Genomic DNA, 7242 nt, shown 5'->3' on the forward strand with positions numbered 1-7242 from the left:
TGTGAACAAGCAGCAGGGTTCCTCACCCATTGAAGCATCTGCAAATTTCTATCTCATGTATCTGCAAATAAGGGCCAAATGCTGCTTGAAAGTGTGCTTTCTAAGATTGCTTTGCCCTGGACAGCCTGAAACAGGATTATATTTAGGATGAGCAATCTTCAAGTTCAAATTCTTCCTCTCAGTCTCATTATAAAGGACCTGAATGCTCTTCGTGACTGACACTGACCCTCTCTAAACTCCTGGCACTGACTCAGGCTCAGGTCTAGGCCTGATTCCAAGAACTGGAACCTGAGGGTCACTGCATTGGTTCAGAAAACCCAAGCATGGGACTCCTGATTACCTGCTGGCCTTTGGTTGTCAAGCAAACCACAGTTCTCCATGTAGCCTGATTTCTTATGTTTAAAAATTCAATAACAAATACGACAGTGATATTTTAACACACAAAAAGGCATTTGTGCAGTATTCCAAAAAGCAGTGTTGTTGAGGAAAAGAATATTTAACAGAGATGAATTTGACACTACTGTTCAAGGAATGATTTGGAGATGCCGGTGTTGGACTGGGGTAGACAAACTTAAAAATCACACAACACCAGGTTATAATCCAACAGGTTTATTTGGAAGCAAGGTGGCTGATGAAGGAGCAGCACTTTGAAAGCTAGTGCTTCCAGATAAACCTGTTGGATTATAACCTGGTGTTGTGTGATTTTTAGCTTTGTTAAAGGAAGGGTGGGAGGACAATTATATCCAATGCAAGTCAGTTTAATATCAGGATGTGTCAGGTTTGAGAAACAATAATTGGGAAAAATTTTAATGGGCCTTCTGAATTAATTAGAGCCAGAACTCATTTGTAAAATGCAGGTTGAGTTCGATGAATCTAATTTAATTTCTTGCTGAAGTAATAGAGAAGGTTGGGATAGATAGATTTGGCTGTTGAGTGTGGGGCAGGGTGGAAAAGTCATTGAGCGGTGGGTGAGGAGATTTCAGTGATAAAGGCTCAGACACCAACTGTTGGGCAGGCTGTGCAGGGAGCAGCAATTGGGCTGTGGAACTTACAATGTGGCCAAATGACCAGCAAACTCTGTCACTGCATTTGCCTGCCATCATGTCTGTGTAGTTAAGCTCGTCAAACTATCCTGGATGTATGTCACAGCTTTTCTTACAAAGCTGTTTTGGCAGGGACCTTGGAGTCAGTTCCAGGACTCTTCCAGAGAGATTACTGATTGCCTCTAAACCCGCCATTTCTATCTCATGTCCCATAGCCCCACTGGGGATCACAACATACCCTATAAGAACCCCTGAGATAGATAAAAGACAAGCTGCTCCCATTAGCTAATAGGACTGGAGGCAGGGTCAATGGAGAAACTCAGCAAAGCGGGCAACATCTGTGGAGGGACAGAATTCACATTTCAAGTTCAATATCACTCTTCTTTGGACCTTGATAGGTTCTTGTTAGGCGAATCAATGGATGGGAATGTGGAATTTGAAATGCAAACAGATCAGCCATGACCTAATTGGATGGCAGAGCAAGCTCGAGGGACCGAATGGTCCACTTCTGCTCTAATTTCCCAAGCTCATTCAAGGACTATGGGGCACAAATTTAAGGTATTGAGCAAGAACTGTAAGGGGGGGATGTGAGGAAAAACTTTTTTTAATGTAGCAAGTGGAAAGAATCAACAGTTGATTAAAATTGAAGAGACACAAGAAATCGACCTATTGGGTTACAGAATGGGGAAATGGGATTGAATGGATTGTGCTACAGAAAGTTATTATGGTTCGCTTGTACCATAATGACTCTATGATTCCAAAATTAGCGGTTAATCTCCCAACAGGTAATGTTAGTATATCGGGTTGGATTACTAAGTTCCTTCATAGCTCATCTTTGTATTAAAAGTCATAGCAATAGCTTCCACTGAAATTCTTGTTGTAACAGTAAACTAACCATCTTGAACGTTGATTTCCAGTGTATTTCTTGACACCCTACCCCTTTATTTACATACAATAAATAGAAACACGTCAGCAGCTACCAAGCTTCTAAAAGCCAGTCGTTCCTCATTCCTCACTCCTCATTGTGAATTCTGACAGAACTGAACTCGACTTTTGGCATCATGCAATTCCAGTCATTGAACAATGCAAAGAAACCTGTTAGCGTTCTAAAAATGACTAAAAATGTAACAAAGCAGGTCATGCTCTAAACCTGTGCACCTTCAGTAAACCACTTACCTAGAGGAGGGCACCTTCATCGTCACTCTAGAACCTTAACACCATCAAAGAAAAGGCCACTATCAGCTCCTGATTTGCCGCCGAAGCATGGTGGTGTGAGTGTGCACCCACCAGAAGATGCACTGCAGCAACCAAGGCTTCTTCAGCACCACTTTCCAAACCTGTAACCTCAACCAACTCACAGAACAGGACAACAGATTGTTTTTAGTTATTGCGGGATGTGGGCGTCACTGGCTGATCAGCATTTCTCACCCATCCATAATTGCTCTTAAGAAAATGGTGGCAAGCTGCCTTCTTGAACTACTGCAGTCCAGGTGCTTTATGTTCATCTATAATATCATTCGGGAGGAAATTTCAGGAATTTTAACCCAGTAACAGTAAAAGAACAGTGATGTATTTCCAAGTCAGGAAGGTGAGAGTCTTGGAGGGGAACTTATTTGTGGTGGTGTGCCCATGTATCTGCTGCCCTTATCCTTTAAGATGGAAACGGTTGTGGATTCGGAAGATGCTGTCCAGGGATCTTTGGTGAATTTCGGCATCTTCTACATGCTACACACTGGCGCTATTCAGCATTGGTAGTAGAGAGAGTGGATGTTTGTGGATATAGTTCCAATCAAGTGGGCTGCTTTGTCTTGACGGTGTTGAGCTTTAGATTAGATTAGATTACATTACAGTGTAGAAACAGGCCCTTCGGCCCAACAAGTCCACACCGACCCGCCTGTTTGTGGATATAGTTCCAATCAAGTGGGCTGCTTTGTCTTGACGGTGTTGAGCTTCTTGAGTGTTGTTGGATCTGTACTCATCCAAGCAAGCGGGAAGTTAGTCCATCATACTCCTGAACTGTGCCTTGTAGATGGCACACATGCTTTGGGAGTCAGGAGGTGAGTTACTCACTGCAGGATTCCCAGTCTCTGACCTGCTGTTGTAGCCAAAGTGTTTATATGGTGAGTCCATTTGAGTTTCTAGTGAACGTGGGCCATGATCAGCAGCAGCATTAAACTGAAACACAATCTGCAACTTCATGGCCCAGCATAGCCCCCACTCCACCATTACCATCAAGCCAGGGGATCAAATCTGACTTAATGAATAGGGCAGAAGGGCATGTCAGGGGCAGCGCCAGGCATACCTAGAAATGAGATTGCAACCTAGAAGCTACAACACAGGACTACTGCATGTCAAACAGCAGAAGCAGTAAATGATAGACACGCTAAGAAATTTTACAACCCAACGGATCAGATCTAACTTCTGCAGTCCTGACACATTCAGTTGTGAATGGTGGTGGGCAGTGAAACAGCTCACTGGAGGAGGAGGCTCCACAGATGTTGCCATCTTGAATGATGGGGGAGTCCAGCACCTCAACAACAAAGCATTTGCAACAATCTTCAGCTAGAAGTACTAAGTGAATAAATCTATCTCAGCCTCTTCTGGAAGCCCCCAGCATTTTAGATCTCAGTCTTTAGCAAGTTCAATTCACTCCACATGGCAGAGAGAAATGACTGAAGAAAATGGGCAGAGCAAAGGCTATATGCGTTATGGCATTGGTATTGAAGACATGTGCTTCAGAACTTGCTGCAACCCTAGCTAAGCTGTTCCAGCACAGCTACAACAAAGGCAACTACCCAACAATGTGGAAAATTGCCCAGGTAAACCCTGTTCTTATGAAGCATGAAAACCCCAGCTTGGCCGATTACTGCCCCATTAGCCTACTCTCGATCAGCAGATGGAAGAGGTCACCGATAATTCCATTGCTTGGTAATAAACTGCTCACAGACACTCAGTTTGCATTCTGCCAGGACCACTCACCTACTGACCTCATTACAGCCCTTGGATCCAACATGAACAAAACACCAAGACTCCAGAAGACAGGTGATAAAGGCTTTTGCCTGAAACGTCGACTCTCCTGCTCCTCGGATGCTGCCTGACCTGCTGTGCTTTCCCAGCACCACTCTGATCAAGTGCAGCATCGAGGAGCCCTAACAAAACTGGCATCGGTGGCTATCAGAGGGAAAAAGGGAGTCATACCTGGCACCTCAACTCCAGGACAATTCTTCAGGAGTTCCTCAGGGCAGTGTCCTAGGCTCAGCCATCCTCAGCTGCTTTATCAATGACCTATCAATGACCAACATATGGTCAGAAGTGAGGATGTTTGCCAGTGGTTGCACAGCATTCGGTGCCATTCATGATTTCCCAGTTTTGAAGCAGTCCATGTTCAAGTACAACAAGATCTGAACAATATCAAGGCTTGGGCTGACAAGAGGCAAGTGGCAAGTAACATTTTGGCCACACATGTGACAAGCAATGACCATCTCCAACAAGAGGCAAAGTAACGCTTGACGTCTGTGGGGTTATCATCAATGAATCTCACATTACCATCACCCTAGACGTTATCATTTGCCAGAATAACCACATAAATACTGTGGCTATAAGAGCAGATTGGTGGCTAGGAATCCTGCAGCAAGTAACTTGCTTCCTAACTCGCCAAAGCCTGTACACCATCTGCAAGGCACAAGTCAGGAATATTGATGGAATGCTTCCCACTTGATTGGATGGGTACAGCTCTAACAACACTCAAGAAGCTTGACACCATCCAGGAGAAAGCAGCCTCTTTATTGGCACCACATTCACAAACATCGACTCACTCCACCACTCATGCTCAGTAGCAGCAGCATGTGCCATTTCTAATATGTATTGTAGAAACTCACCAAGACTTCTTAGACAACTCTTTCCAAACCCCATGACCACTAAAAAGACAAGGATAGCCAACATTTGGGAACACCACTACCTTCAAGATCCTCCCCAAGTCACTCACCATCCTGGCTTGGAAGAATATCACTGTTCATTCACTGTCACCTCAAAATCTTGGAAATCTTTCCCTAATTGCATTGTGTGCCTACCTACACCCATGGGCAGACGGTCTGTGTGGAGTTTCCACATTCTCCCCATGTCTGTATGAGTTTCCTCCAGGTAATCTAGTTTCCTCCCACACTAGGAGAAAGTGAGGACTGCAGATGCTGGAGATCAAAGTCGAGAATGGTGCTGGAAAAGCATGGCAGGTCAGACAGCATCCAAGGAGCAGAAGAATCAACATTTCGGGCATAAGCCCTTCATCAGAAATTTGTTATGCCTAAAACGTCAATTCTCCTGCTCCTTGGATGCTGCCTGGCCTGCTGTGCTTTTCCAGCACCACACCCTCGACTCTTTCCTCTCACACTCCAGAGATGTGCAGGTTAGGGTGAATTGGCTGTGCTAAATTGTCCATAGTGTCGAAAGATGTGCAGGCTAGATGGTTTAGGAATGGGAAGTGCAGGGGTACAGGGATGGAGTTGGGGGGGTAGGTAGTAGGTCTGGCTGGGATATTCTTTGGTGGGTCAGTCTTCTCTCCATGGGCTGAATTGCCTGCTTCCCCACTGTAGGGATTCTAGGATTCTCTGAAATGGACAGTCATGGTTCAAGAAGGTTCACAACAGGGTAACTAAGGATGGGCAATAAATGATGGCTGAGCCAGCATTGCCTGTAACCCCTGAATGAATAACGGAGCCATTAGCTGTGTCAAATGAGTAATTGAGAAATGGTTGAAATTCTGGAGAACCCAATTATTAGCTGTTTTAACATCGAACCCTAGACTTCCCACCCAAATTATGTGTTAGCTAACTTGTCAGGGCCAGCAAGGTGAGTGGTCAACAGGAAGAGCTTCTTCAGTTGTCATCCTATCCTCCATCGCTGATTGGCTAGGGAGCTCAGAGATCAGATGCCAATTGGTTCATTCAACTCCAAAGGTACTGCCAAGTCTACAATTCAGAGAGAGGAGCTCTTGTGAAGTGGGTGGTGGTGTCCTTGCCTCCGAGCCAGAAGACTCAGGTTCACGTCTGACTTGCTCCAGAGGTCGGTCACAGCATCACCAATAACTACAATTCACGGAGTCGGTGATCTTCTCATTCCATCAGGGCTGAACTTGCTAAGATCCCACCCACTGCCTCAGGTTCACCCAGAATGTTAGAGCCATAAGCTAAGCTTCTATCCCCCATATCCTCATCATCACAAAGACTGCTTGTTTCCACCTTCATTGTATTGTCCATTTGCTGATCTCCAGTTGAAACTTCCAGCTGCACCTTTGTCAACTTCCAGATTCAAATGTTCTGAGTTTGGCAGACATTCGAATCTCTGCAACTTTAACTTATTCAACGTTCCTTGTTTCCTATTCCACCAGACACCTCATCATCCTTATCACAGCCTTTCATGGTCTTAACCCTCCTTCTACTGAAACTTCCTTCCTCGGCTCCAAACTCTCTATCACTTTGACTCCCTCCTGTACATTCCTCCTTCCCTCTGTCCCACCATTGATGCCTGGTTCTACTACAGTGTCCGGAACCTGCTCCCTGAAACTGTCCAGCTCCATCTTCTCAATTAAGAACCTGAAAGCTAATGCCTTAATTGTCTCTCTCCTTAGGTTTAGTTATTTCTTTTTTTAAAGGATTTAGGGAACAGGAGAAGAAAGAAAACGTGTTCTGATTCCCACTTCCAGTAATGACTTTTCTCTGTCCATTTTACAGGGTATTAGAAGAGGAGGATTTACCACAGGAAGACCATGACCTGAATAATATTGTGCTTTGAATATAAAAAGAGAAGTACTTTTCTGTCTGTGAGAAATGCTGAGAGGGTGCAGAAATGATCTACAAGGATGTTGCCAGGGTTGGAGGGTTTGAGCTAGAGGGAGAGGCTGAATAGGCTGGGGCTGTTTTCCCCAGAGTGTCAGAGGCTGAGGGGTGACCTTATAGTGGTTTATAAAATCTCGAGAGGCATGGATAGGGTAAATAGGCAAAGTCTTTTCCGGGGAGGGGGGAGTTGGGGGAAAGGGCGGGGGTTTGGGTCCAAAACTAGAAGACATATGTTTGAAGGTGAGAAGGGAAAGATTTAAATGGGACTGAAGGGGCAACTTTTTCACGCAGAGGGTGGTGCGTGTATGGAATGAACTGCCAGAGGAAGTGGTGAAGGCTGGTACAATTACAACATTTAAAAGGCATCT

This window comes from Chiloscyllium plagiosum, chromosome 36 (genome assembly GCF_004010195.1).
Source record: "Chiloscyllium plagiosum isolate BGI_BamShark_2017 chromosome 36, ASM401019v2, whole genome shotgun sequence".
Classification (NCBI taxonomy): Eukaryota; Metazoa; Chordata; class Chondrichthyes; order Orectolobiformes; family Hemiscylliidae; genus Chiloscyllium; species Chiloscyllium plagiosum.